The sequence below is a fragment of the Lycium barbarum genome, unplaced genomic scaffold (genome assembly GCF_019175385.1).
Source record: "Lycium barbarum isolate Lr01 unplaced genomic scaffold, ASM1917538v2 unchr_scaffold_40, whole genome shotgun sequence".
NCBI classification, from domain to species: Eukaryota; Viridiplantae; Streptophyta; class Magnoliopsida; order Solanales; family Solanaceae; genus Lycium; species Lycium barbarum.
In genome coordinates this window covers 4,370-24,359 of record NW_026843493.1, presented here as the reverse complement: position 1 = coordinate 24,359, position 19,990 = coordinate 4,370, and the positions used below count along the sequence as shown (strand labels likewise).

The following is a 19,990-nucleotide window of genomic DNA, read 5'->3' as shown; positions in this document are numbered from 1 at the left end:
TAGACTTCCTTGATTAGTATGGCTGACAAGGCCGTCATGAACATCTGCACAACAAGACATAGGCTGACAAGGCCATACAATATCTATATACATGACAACTATCTACAAGTCTCTAAAGAAGTACATGAACATCATAAGGTCTGGATAGGGCCCCGCCATACCCATATGTACCCAAAATTGTACCAAATTAAGACCGCAACTCCGGGACAAGTGTAGTGCTCCGATGCCAACACTGAGTGGGGAAACCTACTGATGCGAACCGTCACCCTGTCTATCAAAACCTGTTGGCATGAAACATTGTGTCCCCATGCAAAGGGACGTCAGTACGAATAAAGTACCTAGTATGTAAGACAGAAAACAACATAAGTGAGACATGAAAGTAACATGAGATACAAAGATCAACTTGAACATCTGAAATGCCTTAGAGGGCCAAGATATGCATAAGTACCGTATATATTCCTATATGACGCCATTGTTTAAATAACGCCATCACTCCTCTATGGGCATCATCATCATAATAACCAACTAATCAGTGGTGCATTTATTACGCTGTCGTACATAATTATGCATATATAATGCCATCAAGCTTCTGAGGGCATCATACCATAGTAGTATCATATGTGTATAAGTATATATGAATGATAAAAGAACATTTCGAGCCTATCATAGTAACGTAAGGTCGTTGCATCTCCGATTATATTATGAACTTCATCACCATCATTATGTACCTCAATGGGACTTAAGATTTATACATATAGACTTCCTTGATTAGTATGGCTGACAAGGACGTCATGAACATCTGCACAACAAGACATAGGCTGACATGGACATACAATATCTATATACATGACAACTATCTACAAGTCTCTAGAGAAGTACATAAACATCATAAGGTCGGGATAGGGCCCCGCCATACCCATATGTACACAAAATTGTACCAAATTAAGACCGCAACTCCGGGACAAGTGTAGTGCTCCAATGCCAACACTGAGTGGGGAAACCTACTGATGCGAACCGTCACCCTGTCTATCAAAACCTGTTGGCATGAAACATTGTGTCCCCATGCAAAGGGACGTCAGTACGAATAAAGTACCTAGTATGTAAGACAGAAAACAACATAAGTGAGACATGAAAGTAACATGAGATACGAAGATCAACTTGAACATCTGAAATGCCTCTGAGGGCCATGATATGCATAAGTACTGTATATATTCCTATATGACCCCATTGTTTAAATAACGTCGTCACTCCTCTGTGGGCATCATCATCATAATAACCAACTAATCAGTGGTGCATTTATTACGCTGTCGTACATAAATATGCATATATAATGCCATCAAGCCTCTGTGGCCATCATACAATAGTAGTATCATATGTGTATAAGAATATATGAATGATAAAAGAACATTTCGAGCCTATCAGAGTCACGTAAGGTCGTTGCATCTCCGATTATATTACGAACTTTATCACCATCATTATGTACCTCAATGGGACTTAAGATTTATACATATAGACTTCCTTGATTAGTATGGCCGACAAGGCCGTCATGAACATCTGCACAACAAGACATAGGCTGACAAGGCCATACAATATCTATATACATGACAACTATCTACAAGTCTCTAAAGAAGTACATGAACATCATAAGGTCTGGATAGGGCCCCGCCATACCCATATGTACACAAAATTGTACCAAATTAAGACCGCAACTCCGGGACAAGTGCAGTGCTCCAATGCCAACACTGAGTGGGGAAACCTACTGATGCGAACCGTCACCCTGTCTATCAAAACCTGTTGGCATGAAACATTGTGTCCCCATGCAAAGGGACGTCAGTACGAATAAAGTACCTAGTATGTAAGACAGAAAACAACATAAGTGAGACATGAAAGTAACATGAGATACAAAGATCAACTTGAACATCTGAAATGCCTCAGAGGGCCAAGATATGCATAAGTACCGTATATATTCCTATATGACGCCATTGTTTAAATAACGCCATCACTCCTCTATGGGCATCATCATCATAATAACCAACTAATCAGTGGTGCATTTATTACGCTGTCGTACATAAATATGCATATATAATGCCATCAAGCCTCTGTGGGCATCATACCATAGTAATATCATATGTGTATAAGTATATATGAATGATAAAAGAACATTTCGAGCCTATCATAGTAACGTAAGGTCGTTGCATCTCCGATTATATTATGAACTTCATCACCATCATTATGTACCTCAATGGGACTTAAGATTTATACATATAAACTTCCTTGATTAGTATGGCTGACAAGGACGTCATGAACATCTGCACAACAAGACATAGGCTGACAAGGACATACAATATCTATATACATGACAACTATCTACAAGTCTCTAGAGAAGTACATAAACATCATAAGGTCGGGATAGGGCCCCGCCATACCCATATGTACACAAAATTGTACCAAATTAAGACCGCAACTCCGGGACAAGTGCAGTGCTCCAATGCCAACACTGAGTGGGGAAACCTACTGATGCGAACCGTCACCCTGTCTATCAAAACCTGTTGGCATGAAACATTGTGTCCCCATGCAAAGGGACGTCAGTACGAATAAAGTACCTAGTATGTAAGACAGAAAACAACATAAGTGAGACATGAAAGTAACATGAGATACGAAGATCAACTTGAACATCTGAAATGCCTCTGAGGGCCATGATATGCATAAGTACTGTATATATTCCTATATGAGCCCATTGTTTAAATAACGTCGTCACTCCTCTGTGGGCATCATCATCATAATAACCAACTAATCAGTGGTGCATTTATTACGCTGTCGTACATAAATATGCATATATAATGCCATCAAGCCTCTGTGGCCATCATACAATAGTAGTATCATATGTGTATAAGAATATATGAATGATAAAAGAACATTTCGAGCCTATCATAGTAACGTAAGGTCGTTGCATCTCCGATTATATTACGAACTTTATCACCATCATTATGTACCTCAATGGGACTTAAGATTTATACATATAGACTTCCTTGATTAGTATGGCTGACAAGGCCGTCATGAACATCTGCACAACAAGACATAGGCTGACAAGGCCATACAATATCTATATACATGACAACTATCTACAAGTCTCTAAAGAAGTACATGAACATCATAAGGTCTGGATAGGGCCCCGCTATACCCATATGTACCCAAAATTGTACCAAATTAAGACCGCAACTCCGGGACAAGTGCAGTGTCCGATGCCAACACTGAGTGGGGAAACCTACTGATGCGAACCGTCACCCTGTCTATCAAAACCTGTTGGCATGAAACATTGTGTCCCCATGCAAAGGGACGTCAGTACGAATAAAGTACCTAGTATGTAAGACAGAAAACAACATAAGTGAGACATGAAAGTAACATGAGGTACAAAGATCAACTTGAACATCTGAAATGCCTCAGAGGGCCAAGATATGCATAAGTACCGTATATATTCCTATATGACGCCATTGTTTAAATAACGCCATCACTCCTCTATGGGCATCATCATCATAATAACCAACTAATCAGTGGTGCATTTATTACGCTGTCGTACATAAATATGCATATATAATGCCATCAAGTCTCTGAGGGCATCATACCATAGTAGTATCATATGTGTTTAAGTATATATGAATGATAAAAGAACATTTCGAGCCTATCATAGTAACGTAAGGTCGTTGCATCTCCGATTATATTATGAACTTCATCACCATCATTATGTACCTCAATGGGACTTAAGATTTATACATATAGACTTCCTTGATTAGGATGGCTGACAAGGCCGTCATGAACATCTGCACCACAAGACATAGGCTGACAAGGCCATAAAATATCTATATACATGACAACTATCTACAAGTCTCTAAAGAAGTACATAAACATCATAAGGTCGGGATAGGGCCCCGCCATACCCATATGTACACAAAATTGTACGAAATTAAGACCGCAACTCCGGGACAAGTGCATTGTCTGATACCAACACTGAGTGGGGAAACCTACTGATGCGAACCGGCACCCTGTCTATCAAAACCTGTTGGCATGAAACATTATGTCCCCATGCAAAGGGACGTCAGTACGAATAAAGTACCTAGTATGTAAGACAGAAAACAACATAAGTGAGACATGAAAGTAACATGAGATACGAAGATCAACTTGAACATCTGAAATGCCTCTGAGGGCCATGATATGCATAAGTACCGTATATATTCCTATATGACGCCATTGTTTAAATAACGCCATCACTCCTCTGTGGGCATCATCATCATAATAACCAACTAATCAGTGGTGCATTTATTACGCTGTCGTACATAAATATGCATATATAATGCCATCAAGCCTCTGTGGGCATCATACCATAGTAATATCATATTTGTATAAGTATATATGAATGATAAAAGAACATTTCGAGCCTATCATAGTAACGTAAGGTCGTTGCATCTCCGATTATATTATGAACTTCATCACCATCATTATGTACCTCAATGGGACTTAAGATTTATACATATAGACTTCCTTGATTAGTATGGCTGACAAGGACGTCATGAACATCTGCACAACATGACATAGGCTGACAAGGACATACAATATCTATATACATGACAACTATCTACAAGTGTCTAGGGAAGTACATAAACATCATAAGGTCGGGATAGGGCCCCGCCATACCCATATGTACACAAAATTGTACCAAATTAAGACCGCAACTCCGGGACAAGTGCAGTGCTCCAATGCCAACACTGAGTGGGGAAACCTACTGATGCGAACCGTCACCCTGTCTATCAAAACCTGTTGGCATGAAACATTGTGTCCCCATGCAAAGGGACGTCAGTACGAATAAAGTACCTAGTATGTAAGACAGAAAACAACATAAGTGAGACATGAAAGTAACATGAGATACGAAGATCAACTTGAACATCTGAAATGCCTCTGAGGGCCATGATATGCATAAGTACCGTATATATTCCTATATGACCCCATTGTTTAAATAACGCCATCACTCCTCTGTGGGTGTCATCATCATAATAACCAACTAATCAGTGGTGCATTTATTACGCTGTCGTACATAAATATGCATATATAATGCCATCAAGCCTCTGTGGCCATCATACCATAGTAGTATCATATGTGTATAAGTATATATGAATGATAAAAGAACATTTCGAGCCTATCAGAGTAACGTAAGGTCGTTGCATCTCCGATTATATTATGAACTTCATCACCATCATTATGTACCTCAATGGGACTTAAGTTTTATACATATAGACTTCCTTGATTAGTATGGCTGACAAGGCCGCCATGAACATCTGCACAACAAGACATAGGCTGACAAGGCCATACAATATCAATATACATGACAACTATCTACAAGTCTCTAAAGAAGAACATAAACATCATAAGGTCGGGATAGGGCCCCGCCATACCTATATGGACACAAAATTGTACCAAATTAAGACCGCAACTCCGGCACAAGTGCAGTGCTCCAATGCCAACACTGAGTGGGGAAACCTACTGATGCGAACCGTCACCCTGTCTATCAAAACCTGTTGGCATGAAACATTGTGTCCCCATGCAAAGGGATGTCAGTACGAATAAAGTACCTAGTATGTAAGACAGAAAACAAAATAAGTGAGACATGAAAGTAACATGAGATACGAAGATCAACTTGAACATCTGAAATGCCTCTGAGGGCCATGATATGAATAAGTACCGTACATATTCCTATATGACCCCATTGTTTAAATAACGCCATCACTCCTCTGTGGGCAACATCATCATAATAACCAACTAATCAGTGGTGCATTTATTACGCTGTCGTACATAAATATACATATATAATGCCATCAAGCCTCTGTGGGCATCATACCTGTTACATCCGACATTTTTGTTTATTCGAAAAATTCAAGGTGGGTTGACTTGTGATGAATAAGGCCACAATTGGACCTTACTTTGTATGCATGTGTAGGTTATGAATTTAATGGTGTGGAATTACGAAAGGTGGCCAAGGGAATTTTGGAAATTTGCTCCATAAATTACCATCTTTAGACAACAATTTTGGGCTCAAAAATGATAGGAAAAAAATTAGGCCCAAATGGGATGGCCCAACCGGCCATACCATGATCCAAGCCCATGGATTAATTTTCCATGTGGCATTATATATCCATCATTATCCTTAGAACTTTCAAGAAAAAAAAAAATACAAAGCAAGAAAGAAGGAACAAAAGGAGAGGGTTTCGGGTGAGAGGAGAAAGAAAAGGAAAAGAAAGAAAAATTTTTTGGAGCCAATTCTTGGGTTTAAAAAGTTCCTCTCTTGAGAGATTATTACTAAGCACAAGATTATCTACAAGTTGATGTAAAGATTTTGGCAAGAAAACAACTTCAACCCCAAGTGAAGAACTTGAAGAAAGGTAAGGATTCCATGCTTTTGTTGTGTTAAAAATGATATAGGTATGTTGTAGTATGTGTGAATGAAGGAAAAACATGGAAATTTTGTATGTTGAAAAAAAATATGGGTGGTGGCCCAATGCATATATATGTATTGCATGATTGTAATGGTTTGAATTCTTGTGTAAGTTAGTTGTAGTATGGTGGAAATTGTATTAGAAAGGAAAGTGGGATGAATTAGTGAGAGTTGGAAAATATAGTATGTTGGCCGTATGGTACTATGTGTAATATGGGATGTGAATTTGATTTTGGTTGTATGTTAATTGTGTTATGGCTTTGTGAAGTAGATTGAAGGATAATGGTTAAGCCAAAACGAAGAATTGTTTGTTAAGTCGTTGTCGGAAAGTATGTTGCGTTAGCCTAATGTCTTGAAATTGTGATTGACGATAACGAACTTGGAATATGAAAATGTGTTTATGAACTTGTATGTTGGAAGTTAGGAAAGATTGGAAAGGTAGTGATTTGATAGGAAGTTGAATGTTTGAGTAACTTATGAATGTTATGTGAATATGGTATGGATGCCTCCGATGTGTGTCGTAATGATTTTGATGGATAATGGATATGAAAATAATAAGTTTGGTTGGAAATGCAAGTTTAAAACGAAAAATAACTCGTTGTGTCGAAAGATGGCTAATAATGCCATAGTGTATGAATTAGTGTTTATTGATGTTTGTTGTTGTTTGGATGTTTTCTCTGGGCTGTTGTGTTGAGGAATTGAGCCGAGCTAAGTCTCGGGGATGTCGTATATACAGAGGAAATGCTGCCGAAATTTCGGTAGGCAATTATGTGTAAAGATAGAGTATTGAAAGAATGAAACTAACCAAATGGTAAACTTGACCATTTCCAGATTTTGGACGAAATTTGGATTGACGCCGAGCGAGCATAAGGCGCCATCGAGGTATGTGAAGCACTTCTATACGCTCCTAGGCATGTTCTGGATGTGGTAGGCTCGGCCGCGAGCCCTAGGTCCGACTCCGTTCCCCGGAATTCGAGACGGAAAACCGCTCCAATTCCTTCAATTCAATTGAAACTATTTTATTGCAAATTGCCCTTAAAGTGAGATTTTGTACAAAACTTCCCCAAACGGAGTCGGAACACTTCCGAATGAGTATGGGTGACCTCATAAGGTCAATCATCAGTAATTTACGTATGTAGCCTCGGGTTGGTCCGAGGTGGGCCCACAAGGCCCGATACTTCCGGTACGATTTTTAAAATACTTCTGTTTTGGTCCGATCTTCTCCAAAAACTTCTGAACTATTATTTTGTGAATATTATGGATATTTTTGTGTAATTTATACAATATTATTTCTGAACATCCGAGCATCCCATTCTGATAATCTGTCGTGCCTTCCTAACTAGGATATGAGCGCGTGCTATGCATACTATCTGGATATTCTGATTTTGGCTCGCCGTTTGGCACCCTTCTGATTGATCGAGTCTGTATGTTGAGTCTGTAGGTAGGTGGTTTCTCATTTATCGATTCGTGTCTGTCTCAATGCATTCTTTCACTGCGACCCGGGCCAGGTTCTGTTATCGTGCATATTTTCTCTGCATTGTTCACCGCGTCCCTCGGCGTACGGGCCGGGATCTGTATGTCTGTATGATCTGTGTATGGGGATGGCGGCCAGGATGGCATATGATCTGATTTGATTCTGTCTGTCCACCGCGTCCCGTACTAAGAGGGCCGGGTTCTGTTACCGCGCCCCCAGACAGGGCCGGGATCTGTATGAATATATGCGTGTGCCATCTGTATTTATAAAGCACACGCCTTTGTATGATTTTGTATGACTCTGTGCTACTCTGCATGCATAATTCTGTCCGTCATGCTACTGTCTGTCTGTCCGTCTGTGTTACGACTAATTCTGCATGTCCGTATGGCTTCTGCTTCGGAATGTCCGTATGGATTCAGATTCTGCTCGTCGGTCTGTATTATGATTCCGTCTGTCTGTCCGAACTATAATTCTGTCCATTTGTGTGTAACACGATTCTGTATGTCCGTCTGGATCATAACTCTGTCCGTCAGTTTGACTTATGATTTTGCCCGTTATATTACTGTGACTCTAGTTCGGACTATGTTTATATCTGTTACGTTGCTGCTTTACATACTCGGTACATTTTCCGTACTGACCCCCGTTCTTCGGGGGCTGCGCTACATGCCCGCAGGTACAGACGCACCAGGTGAGACGCCGCCAGCGTAGGTTTCCGACTCTGCTATCTGAAGAGCTCCTTTGACCCGGAGCATATCTTTGGTATATATTTTCTATCGTCTGTGTATTCCGTATGTATGTATATTCCGGGTACGGCGGGGCCCTGTCCCGTCATATGATTCTGTATGTCTATAGAGGCCTGTAGATAGATGTGTGGGTTACGGGTTCCGTCTATATGTTAGCCTTATCGGCTTATCTGTAAATGTCTGTGTGTTCAGGTATATGTATATATATGTATGTTACGCGCACGCCGTATTTGTATCGGCCTACTTCTGTACTTCTGTTTTAAAAAAAAAAAAAAAAAAAAAAAAAAATCTGTATGGTTCGAATTCGATCAGGTAGGTACGTATGGGTACCCAGTTAGGGTACCAGTCGCGGCCCACGGGGTTTGGGTCGTGACAAAAGTGGTATCAGAGCGGTTAGTCCTCGGTATGTCTACAGGCCGTGTCTAGTAGAGTTCTGGTTATCGATGTGTTGTGCACCACATCTATAAACAGGAAGCTACAGGGCATTTAGGATGTTACCCTTCTTTGGATTCTTAGATCGTGCGATAGAACTGTATTAGTAGGATGATCCTCTCCTAACGATCTGCTATGTTTCAGCGATGCCTCCGAGGAAGGCAACAGCCACCCAGAAGGGCAAGGCGAGGATTGAAGCAGGAGAGAATAGCCAGGCCCCGAGGGTTACCAGGGCCAGTGTACAGCCTGCACTCGAGGATGTGCCCCCGTCGTCTGGGTCTGTTACACCCCCCTCGCGAGAGGATATCAGAGCAGCAGGAGCTGCTAATCGGGAGACGGCTCCACCGCAAGCTCCTGAGGTTCCAGCGCCCGAGCCTCCAGCTCCACAGGCAGGGGCGGAGGGTGGGGCCATGCGAGATGCGGTTCAGCTATTGACCACATTAATGGCGGAGCAGGTTCGCAGGCATGGATTTGGGGGTGGTCGTGCGGACAGGTATGAGAGCTCCAGGGCTCGCGAGTTTTTGACATGTAGTCCTCCAGAATTCTCCGGGACAAAATCTGAGGAGGACCCCCAGGAGTTCATTAGAAAGATGGAGAGCACACTGCGATTGATTAAGGCTTCGCCGACTGAGTCTGTGGAGTTGGCTTCGTATCGATTGTATGAGGTGGCAGCAAATTGGTATGAGTCTTGGCAGCTCTCCAGGGGTGCCGATGCGCCAGCAGCAGTATGGGCCGAATTTACTAAGGCCTTTCTTGACCATTTTCTACCACCAGAGCTACGAAGAGCTAGGGTTGATCGGTTCTTGAATTTGAGACAGAATGGTAGAAGTGTTCGCGAGTACAGCCTAGAGTTCGACTCACTGGCTAGGTATGCACCAACCATAGTAGCTGAGATGGCCGACCGGGTGCACAGGTATGTGATGGGACTGGACTTTTATCTTATTGATGGTTGTTTGGCTGTGGCTGCTCAGCCAGGGATGCATGTAGCTCGGGTACAGGCACACGCCCAGGGCATGGAGGACCGACGTAGGGAACGTCGGCCTGATAGGAGTTACGACAGGGGCCGGCCTAAGAGGGCCAGATCGGCTGGGTATTCAGAGGGGTTCCAGGGCGAGCCTTCCCAGCGGCAGGGTAACAGGTACTCGTCCCAGCCAGCCTACAGTACGCCCCCACAGTTCGCAGGACAGAGCTCCAGAGGTCCCGGACAGTCGAGGCCACCCATACCCCCGTGTTCTTACTGTGGGAGACCCCACCCGGGGGAGTGTTATCGCGCTACGGGCGCTTGTTATTTTTGTGGGACCCCAGACCATCGAGTCAGAGAGTGCCCACTTAAGGGCAGTTCGGGTTCAGCCCGGCCTGCTGGGTCCGTTGCAGGCTCATCTTCTCCTTCAGCAGCCATGCGCCCTGCGGGGCGAGGAGCACCAGCACCAGCACCAGCGCCAGCGGGTCGTGGCAGAGGACGAGGTGCAGCTTCTGGTTACAGCGGTCCTTCGAACCGCGTGTTTGCTTTAACCGGCCGGCAGGATCCAGGAGCGTCTTCGAGTGCACGCCCAGGTACGCCAGCCAATCCTTTTTGAGAAATGTATGTATGGATAATTTTGTATTTTGTTGAATCACGTGATCTCATACTTCTGGGTATTAGAAATAGTAAGATAAATGTTAATTTGGTAGATACCGAGATTCAGAAAGGCAATATGGTAATGGTATGACTTAGCCGGGGGTGGGACCCGCTACCAAAATTTTTCCGAAAATCTGCGAAGACCCCGATTTACTCTAAAATTTCGTGACAAAGGTCGTGAGGGGCAATCGGCGATATTATATTAGCCCTAACGCGTCAAAATGCATGAAAGTTTCGGAGTTAAGCGTGCTCAAGCCAGAGCAATTCTGGGATGGGTGACCCCCTGGGAAGTAATGCAAAGTTTTGCACAAGTGCAGGTATGACTGATATAAATGAAAATTTGGGGTAATTTAAAGGAAAAGAGAATGTATGGAGTAATTAGCGCCTTTACAGACACCACATAGTCCGACGCGGATTAAATGGGCAAAAAGCAAAGGGTGCGATACCACTCGGAAAATTTAGCGAATCTGGATAACAGTCAGCAACGACCCGAATGTTATCAGGGGATAGAAAACGCCCAATTACATCATAAGTTAGTCTGGTATGGCGATGGTTGTAAAAGGAAAGAGTGTATGGATAGTAGGGAAGAAGAGAGATAAAAAGGGCAAATAAGGAGAATCTTTGAAAAAGTCAATAAGCGACACCCAAGACGATTTGTATGATTGATTCTGAATACGTTCCTGTCTGACATATCTCTGTACAATTAACTCCGATTACGACTCTGTCTGACACACCTCTGTATGTCTGACTCTGGATATAAATCCGTCTGGTGTGCCTCTGTACGCCTAATTTTGATCACGCATCTGTCTGATACATCTTCGCATGTCTGATTCTAAGTACGACTCTGTATGATACATTTCTGTAAGTCTGATTCTGATTTCAAATCCGTCCGATATGCTTCTGCGCGTCCGGTTCCAGTCCTGAACCTGTTGGTAAGAAGTGTCTGGTATGAAGTGGGATTATATTGATGTGGTAGAAATCTCCGGAGGGTAACAAGAAATGATACGGACTATGACGTCTGGAAAGCGTTTGTCAGTTACAAGAATATAGCTTATGGTTCGGCGATTGCGTGGGGTGCAAGAAGATATATTATGAAGGCATCTGAATCAATGATGAAAAATTTTCACCCCATAATGATGGTAAAGAAGCCATGTCGGAAAGTCGGTGAAGGACAACCACAAAGAGGACCCTCCCGAAGTAGTATGACACCCCATAAGGTCAATTTAACATTCGAGGACGAATGTTTCTAAAGGGGGGGAGGATGTTACATCCGACATTTTTGTTTATTCGAAAAATTCAAGGTGGGTTGACTTGTGATGAATAAGGCCACAATTGGACCTTACTTTGTATGCATGTGTAGGTTATGAATTTAATGGTGTGGAATTACGAAAGGTGGCCAAGGGAATTTTGGAAATTTGCTCCATAAATTACCATCTTTAGACAACAATTTTGGGCTCAAAAATGATAGGAAAAAAATTAGGCCCAAATGGGATGGCCCAACCGGCCATACCATGATCCAAGCCCATGGATTAATTTTCCATGTGGCATTATATATCCATCATTATCCTTAGAACTTTCAAGAAAAAAAAATACAAAGCAAGAAAGAAGGAACAAAAGGAGAGGGTTTCGGGTGAGAGGAGAAAGAAAAGGAAAAGAAAGAAAAATTTTTTGGAGCCAATTCTTGGGTTTAAAAAGTTCCTCTCTTGAGAGATTATTACTAAGCACAAGATTATCTACAAGTTGATGTAAAGATTTTGGCAAGAAAACAACTTCAACCCCAAGTGAAGAACTTGAAGAAAGGTAAGGATTCCATGCTTTTGTTGTGTTAAAAATGATATAGGTATGTTGTAGTATGTGTGAATGAAGGAAAAACATGGAAATTTTGTATGTTGAAAAAAAATATGGGTGGTGGCCGAATGCATATATATGTATTGCATGATTGTAATGGTTTGAATTCTTGTGTAAGTTAGTTGTAGTATGGTGGAAATTGTATTAGAAAGGAAAGTGGGATGAATTAGTGAGAGTTGGAAAATATAGTATGTTGGCCGTATGGTACTATGTGTAATATGGGATGTGAATTTGATTTTGGTTGTATGTTAATTGTGTTATGGCTTTGTGAAGTAGATTGAAGGATAATGGTTAAGCCAAAACGAAGAATTGTTTGTTAAGTCGTTGTCGGAAAGTATGTTGCGTTAGCCTAATGTCTTGAAATTGTGATTGACGATAACGAACTTGGAATATGAAAATGTGTTTATGAACTTGTATGTTGGAAGTTAGGAAAGATTGGAAAGGTAGTGATTTGATAGGAAGTTGAATGTTTGAGTAACTTATGAATGTTATGTGAATATGGTATGGATGCCTCCGATGTGTGTCGTAATGATTTTGATGGATAATGGATATGAAAATAATAAGTTTGGTTGGAAATGCAAGTTTAAAACGAAAAATAACTCGTTGTGTCGAAAGATGGCTAATAATGCCATAGTGTATGAATTAGTGTTTATTGATGTTTGTTGTTGTTTGGATGTTTTCTCTGGGCTGTTGTGTTGAGGAATTGAGCCGAGCTAAGTCTCGGGGATGTCGTATATACAGAGGAAATGCTGCCGAAATTTCGGTAGGCAATTATGTGTAAAGATAGAGTATTGAAAGAATGAAACTAACCAAATGGTAAACTTGACCATTTCCAGATTTTGGACGAAATTTGGATTGACGCCGAGCGAGCATAAGGCGCCATCGAGGTATGTGAAGCACTTCTATACGCTCCTAGGCATGTTCTGGATGTGGTAGGCTCGGCCGCGAGCCCTAGGTCCGACTCCGTTCCCCGGAATTCGAGACGGAAAACCGCTCCAATTCCTTCAATTCAATTGAAACTATTTTATTGCAAATTGCCCTTAAAGTGAGATTTTGTACAAAACTTCCCCAAACGGAGTCGGAACACTTCCGAATGAGTATGGGTGACCTCATAAGGTCAATCATCAGTAATTTACGTATGTAGCCTCGGGTTGGTCCGAGGTGGGCCCACAAGGCCCGATACTTCCGGTACGATTTTTAAAATACTTCTGTTTTGGTCCGATCTTCTCCAAAAACTTCTGAACTATTATTTTGTGAATATTATGGATATTTTTGTGTAATTTATACAATATTATTTCTGAACATCCGAGCATCCCATTCTGATAATCTGTCGTGCCTTCCTAACTAGGATATGAGCGCGTGCTATGCATACTATCTGGATATTCTGATTTTGGCTCGCCGTTTGGCACCCTTCTGATTGATCGAGTCTGTATGTTGAGTCTGTAGGTAGGTGGTTTCTCATTTATCGATTCGTGTCTGTCTCAATGCATTCTTTCACTGCGACCCGGGCCAGGTTCTGTTATCGTGCATATTTTCTCTGCATTGTTCACCGCGTCCCTCGGCGTACGGGCCGGGATCTGTATGTCTGTATGATCTGTGTATGGGGATGGCGGCCAGGATGGCATATGATCTGATTTGATTCTGTCTGTCCACCGCGTCCCGTACTAAGAGGGCCGGGTTCTGTTACCGCGCCCCCAGACAGGGCCGGGATCTGTATGAATATATGCGTGTGCCATCTGTATTTATAAAGCACACGCCTTTGTATGATTTTGTATGACTCTGTGCTACTCTGCATGCATAATTCTGTCCGTCATGCTACTGTCTGTCTGTCCGTCTGTGTTACGACTAATTCTGCATGTCCGTATGGCTTCTGCTTCGGAATGTCCGTATGGATTCAGATTCTGCTCGTCGGTCTGTATTATGATTCCGTCTGTCTGTCCGAACTATAATTCTGTCCATTTGTGTGTAACACGATTCTGTATGTCCGTCTGGATCATAACTCTGTCCGTCAGTTTGACTTATGATTTTGCCCGTTATATTACTGTGACTCTAGTTCGGACTATGTTTATATCTGTTACGTTGCTGCTTTACATACTCGGTACATTTTCCGTACTGACCCCCGTTCTTCGGGGGCTGCGCTACATGCCCGCAGGTACAGACGCACCAGGTGAGACGCCGCCAGCGTAGGTTTCCGACTCTGCTATCTGAAGAGCTCCTTTGACCCGGAGCATATCTTTGGTATATATTTTCTGTCGTCTGTGTATTCCGTATGTATGTATATTCCGGGTACGGCGGGGCCCTGTCCCGTCATATGATTCTGTATGTCTATAGAGGCCTGTAGATAGATGTGTGGGTTACGGGTTCCGTCTGTATGTTAGCCTTATCGGCTTATCTGTAAATGTCTGTGTGTTCAGGTATATGTATATATATGTATGTTACGCGCACGCCGTATTTGTATCGGCCTACTTCTGTACTTCTGTTTTCAAAAAAAAAAAAAAAAAAAAAAAAAATCTGTATGGTTCGAATTCGATCAGGTAGGTACGTATGGGTACCCAGTTAGGGTACCAGTCGCGGCCCACGGGGTTTGGGTCGTGACAATACCATAGTAGTATCATATGTGTATAAGTATATATGAATGATAAAAGAACATTTCGAGCCTATCAGAGTAACGTAAGGTCGTTGCATCTCCTATTATATTACGAACTTCATCACCATCATTATGTACCTCAATGGGACTTAAGATTTATACATATAGAGTTCCTTGATTAGTATGGCTGACAAGGCCGTCATGAACATCTGCAAAACAAGACATAGTGTCACGACCCAACCCCGTAGGCCGTGACTAGTGCCCGATCTGGGCACCCGAACCCATCTATTAAATATTATCTCAAATTCTATCAACTCATTCTAGTATATGGCGGAAGCCGACAAGGCTTTATTTCAAATTTAGGTAATTTCCAGAAAAATTTCGGCAGAGTTTCCTTTGTTTTACGGACTATCCAATATACCCTGCACGCAGAATATACCAACGAAAGCCACACAGGGCTAACCAAGCAATATATAAACATATGCGGACCGGCCGCCTCGGCGTATAGGGTCGCCCAAACAACATATGCGGACCGGCCGCCTCGGCGTATGGGATCGCCCAAACGACATGTACATACATTCATACAGAAAGACCCTAACCCACAAACATGTCCACAGACCTCTAAACAGACCGACAGAATCATATGACGGGACAGGGCCCCGCCGTACCCATGAACGAATATCTACAAATGCACTAATAAATATATATACCAAAAGTATAAGCTCCGGAAAGAGAGGAGCACTCCGAATAGCAGAAAGGGTGTCCTAAACAGGTGGATCACCAGGCTGTGCGTCTGTACCTGCGGGCATGAAACGCAGCCCCCGGAGAAGGGGGTCAGTACGAAATATGTACTGAGTATGCAAAGCAGAAGGTACAGAAATAAATCTGAATAATAATCGAATCAGATATATAGAAAATAATACATATCAAAATGTTTATTTCCAAAGTATAAATTATGCATAGGGCACTGGAAAATGTGGTCGCCCGCCTGTCGATGGCGCCACAACACAGCATAACACCAGAAAGTTTCAAATCTCCGAATCCCCGTCACACATCACAACACAGCATAACGCCAAACACAGCATAACGCCAAACATAAGTGGAACCCGGCCCTCGAGCGAGGAGCACGGTGAACCATAAACACAGCATAACACCGGAATGTATCAAAAAGCGCACGACAACAGAACCGGCCCGGGAACCGGCGAACGATATCATAGTAGGCACGAGCGGAGTAGTGAGGAATCATATGCATAAAATCATTATTATAAATCCGAAGGATAAGTAAAATAGTCATATTCGAAATCGGAATGATAATTATCGCTTTTTGATTCAAAGTTGTCGAATTTACATAAAGGGCGTCGCGGGACCCACGGACGAGAATAGACCCGAACTGAGCCCGCCTATGAAAAACATACTCATTTTATATCATACAAACTCCTACGAAAATTTCAAAGCAATCCGAGCTTTTCTGAGGAAATTATGGGCGTTTGAAGTTTTGAAATCGCTAAAGAATGAACTTTAAAACAAAAATCAGCTTTCATGTAATCTTTACAAATTATGGATTCCAAGAACATAAGGATCAATGTTTTGCCATGACAAGGAAAGGATGCCCAAGAACAAATGCGATTCATAAACATGCTCGGATTGTGAGAATAGAGTTTCCTCGAGGCTTATATCATAGCCTATTTTAACTAAGGCATGCCGAAGAAGGAGGATTACTTTACATACCTCAAACGCTCTCCAATACGATCCAAACTCAAGCTAAATCCAACCTATGATTCGGGCTGCCCAAGGTCTACAAACAAGCCATAAAATGCCAAACATTAGCTAAAGACTTTTTGGGCATTAAATTCCAAATTTGCCCTTAATTCTACAGAAATTTGGACAGCATTTCCCCTGTAAATAGGCCACCCCGAGAATTTAACTCGGCCAAAATAATCAACAACAACAACAATAACCAACCTAGCAACATCAACAATAATAGCTTTCTTTTCCATCATTCAACAACTTACATAAATTCACTTTGATGACTTGCATTCAAGCCAACGTCGACGCTTATACATTCACATACTAACCCGAACCCATACCAACAATATTTAAGGACGTTCTAAGCAATTCATACAACATTCCCAACAATCCAAATTTTTCTCCAACTTGGCCGAATTCAGCCCCTAAACCCGAGACACCCCTATAACCTTTCCTTCATTTTCGAATCATGATTTGTACCCACAATTCACATTCTAACAATGCTATTTTCATCAATATACAAAATACATTAAATGTACAATGATCTCCAAATCAGTTCACAACAACTACAACATCAATTTGAGTCATTAGACATTCATTTCCAACATAGAATTCACAATGACGATGACTAAAACATTAAGCGATATTCATTCGTTCATTGTCATATAATATGACCCATTTCGACCAACACTACACATATACATATGTTGATGATTCTTAGCCATCCTACACACTACAACAATTTAACATGCTACAAGGAATTTATTCAACAACCCAATCACAATACCCATTTACACGGCTAGCACACCCATCACACAACCCACTTCCAATCATACTATATTTCATGATTTCCAACCACTATAAGATACTACAACATGAATATAACCTTCATAACACAAAAACATAATGAATGCTTACCTTCCTTCTTCAACTTTCCAATAGCCTAGGGTTTCCAAAAGATGAAAATAATGGGTTGATCGCTCCAACGATGCTTCCACGCTACTTAGGGACCTCAATATAGTGGGTTTACATCATCAAAATAATTTTTGGAGGACAAGAAATGGAAGTTGATCTTTGTTGCTGCTGGCCGTGAGCCTCCTTGGAGGTTTTCAGCTTTGCCCCTTTTTTTTTCCAAGTGTGGTGAATGAAGAATAATGACTAGAAGTCATCTTTTATATAATATAAAGAGTGTACAATATCCCTTGGCCCACATTAATGTGTTGTCCCAATTAAAAGATGACACAAAATTGTGTGGGCCAACCATGGAAGTTGTGGATGATTTTCTTCTTCCAATTTTTCACTTTTGGTCCCAAATTTTCCTAATTGTTCCATACCAATAAATTCATGCACAACTTATATCTCAAAATAAATTCGAAGGTCAAGAATCCCGACTTTGTATCCCAAAATAATTTTGTCCTTAGCTTATCATAAATAAATCCGGATTATTCCACTGTACAAAATACGGGTTCTAACATCCTCCCCCCCTTTAGAACATTCGTCCTCGAATGTCAGATTAACCTTACCGGTCATACAACAATTTGGGGGAGTTTCCTTACTAACTATCACAACAATACAATCATTGATCAACGATTCATTTATCAAACAACATAGTCAAATAGAGAATTGGATTACCTGTAGGCTCTGAAAATAAATGAGGATACTTCTTCTTCATATGCTCCTCAGCTTCCCAGGTCATTTCCTCTCGGTTATTATTCCGCCACAGCACTTTACCAGAAGCCATATCTTTGTTCCGCAACCTTTTTACCTGGCGATCCAATATGGCTATAGGCTGCTCCTCATAAGATAGCTCCTCTGTGACCTGAATGTCCTCTACAGGAAAGACTCTGGAAGGGTCACCAATACACTTACGAAGCATAGAAACATGAAATACCGGGTGTACCGCTCCCAAGTCAGCTGGCAAATCCAATTCGTAGGCCACCTTGCCTATTTTGCGAATAATCAGATAGGGCCCAATATATCTCGGACTGAGCTTTCCTTTCTTGCCAAATCGCATAACACCTTTCATCGGTGACACTTTCAGGAACACCCAATCGCCAATCTGAAACTCTAACGGTCGACATCGCTTATCGGCATAAGATTTCTGTCGGCTCTGGGCTGCCAACAATCTTTCTCGAATAAGTTTCACCTTATCCACGGCCTGCTGGACCACATCTGGGCCAATCAACTCAGTCTCCCCAACATCAAACCAACCGATCGGTGATCTACACTTCCTGCCATACAAAGCCTCATATGGTGCCATCTGAATACTGGAGTGGTAGCTGTTATTATACGCAAACTCAACAAGCGGTAAATGATCGTCCCAGCTACCCTTGAAATCAATAGCACAGGCACGCAACATATCTTCCAATGTCTGAATAGTGCGCTCGGCCTGTCCGTCGGACTGGGGATGGAAGGCTGTACTCAGGCTCACCTGGGTCCCCAATCCCTCCTGAAACGATCTCCAGAACTTAGCTGTAAACTGGGCACCTCTATCGGAAATAACAGACACAGGAACTCCATGAAGTCGTACAATCTCCCTGACATAAAGCCTGGCATAATCCTCAGCTGAATAGGTGGTCCGAACCGGAAGAAAATGGGCTGATTTCGTCAGCCGATCAACAATAACCCAAATAGAATCATACCTCCGTGGAGTGCGAGGTAGACCTGTAATAAAGTCCATATTAATGATCTCCCACTTCCACGTCGGTATCTCCATCTCCTGCAATAGCCCACCGGGCTTCTGGTGCTCAATCTTAACCTGCTGGCAATTTGGACACTGAGCAACGAACTCTGCTATATCTCTTTTCATACCGTCCCACCAATATAGGCATCTGATATCATGGTACATCTTCGTCGACCCTGGGTGAACAGAATATCGGGCGTAATGTGCCTCGCCCATAACCTGTCGCCGCAACCCTGCAACGTCAGGTACACACAATCTGCCTCTGTGAAATAACACTCCATTAGGTGAAATCTCAAACGGAGTCTTCTCCTGTGCCAGCGCTGCGTCTCTGTACTTTGCCAGAATAGGATCCTCATACTGATGCCGCTTAATATCTTC

The 19,990-nt window shown here is 42.1% G+C and overlaps 1 long non-coding RNA gene across 1 annotated transcript; it reads right to left on the bottom strand.

The window, feature by feature from the left end:
- Positions 1-15,607: 15,607 nt before the first annotated feature.
- LOC132625707 (uncharacterized) lies at positions 15,608-18,370 on the bottom strand. The gene is made up of 3 exons (XR_009576969.1): positions 17,848-18,370; positions 16,912-16,978; positions 15,608-15,982 (listed from the first exon to the last, which is right to left on the bottom strand). It is a non-coding gene; the product is annotated as an uncharacterized LOC132625707 (long non-coding RNA).
- Positions 18,371-19,990: the final 1,620 nt, after the last annotated feature.